The following is a 1706-nucleotide window of genomic DNA, read 5'->3' on the forward strand; positions in this document are numbered from 1 at the left end:
CATACATTAGAAAGGGACTGCGTGATTCGTCCCTGAACCGCTGTCAAACTTCGGTTTTGTATGAAAATTCCTTTCTGTACGGTAGTATTATATATTCTGTGTAAACACAAATAATTACCAGGATTCGAACCTGGACCTCCTACTTCGTAGGCAGGGTCACTACTGACTAGGTTAGTAGCCTGGTATATAACCTTTTAGACGCCAATGACCGATATATACGCACCGTAGGTTCAACGCCAAAGACCGATTAATCGGCCATAGACCACAGGGCAACATAGACCTAATATGCATATGCATAAAGTTCGAAACCACTCGCGCTTTGGTAAGAAAACTGATGTATGGAGTTACCACTCTTTCTTAACTTATATTTCTCTATGATAGAAATAGTAATTTTTTGAGTTCCATCAAGGGCCTGACACTTATTGATAGAGAAAGATAGTCTTATTGCGATTCCTATAAGAGGAAAGAGAAAATAGTGCCATGCTTTGTCCTTATTACCGACCGGGTGGCATCATAGGTAGGGGGCGATAGCGAAATACCGAAATCTATAAGAGTGAAAGAAAAAAAATCCTATGCTGCCCAAATTTTCTATGAATATTCTTTCTCTTACCCCCGGTCGCTCGGTGACGCGTCTATAACTACTTGTATATACTATTGTCTACGACATTTTTAAATTAAGTACATGAAACTTAGCATGAATATTTATTTTATGTAATGTAACATAATTTATATTAGTTTGTGTAAACTATGTATAATTTATTTTTCGCCATATTTTATGTCTCTTTCCTTTTTGTTGCTTTCTTTTTGTCTGTTACCTTCCGTGATTCTCACTCGATGGTCTCATCGGAAGATCAGCGCTGGAAGTCGCCAGCAGCATGCTGAGATGGGGCCATTTCGTGACACTTTATTTTCACTATGTTCTTTTAATATATGTCTATTGTCTGTGTTTACGAATAAAAACTATTCTATTCTATAATGTATATACAGGGTGAATTCTGGGTCGTATTGCAAGAGAACAAGACATCATACAGAATTCAAAGTTTAACCTAATGCTGTTGTTAATTATTGTTTATCGCCAATAATGATGATTATTTTTAGAGAGCAGTTATTTTTAAACACAAATTCTATTTAAAAAATCGGTTACCAGTATAAAAAGTAGGTGTTGACCGTGACGTCATTGTTTAATGTTACATACATGGAGACTATATAAAGGAGCCAAATCTTAATGTATGAAAAGTGTCCATCAAAAAACAGTAATAAGGCGGCGCCACCATACACCGAAATACTACCAAAAACAACCTACGTAATTTGGTCGGGTTATTTGTTGCCTTATATGGTTCATGTTATACTCATGTCCCAGAGCCTAACTAGCGCCACCGGAGAGATTAGGAACTATTATTTAAAGCTGAAAGCGGTCACTTTTGCGACAATTCTGCCATAAGAGATTGCGATCCTTTCTATACCATCCATAAGTTACATATAAATTTCATATTAGCAAATCGTTTTGATAGTTCTAAAAAGAAACTGATTTGACCAGTAGGAGAATACCCTATTATTATTGTACACTGAGAAAAATGCCCTATAATAATATACCAATAGTACTTAGCATCGGAGCTTTCAGTAAAATGATAAATAAAACCAAAAAATGTTTTAAAACAGTATATTAATATCAATAGGTCGCTATGCAACAAGAAATCAAAAAATGT

Source organism: Cydia strobilella, chromosome 24 (assembly GCF_947568885.1).
Source record: "Cydia strobilella chromosome 24, ilCydStro3.1, whole genome shotgun sequence".
Taxonomy (NCBI): domain Eukaryota; kingdom Metazoa; phylum Arthropoda; class Insecta; order Lepidoptera; family Tortricidae; genus Cydia; species Cydia strobilella.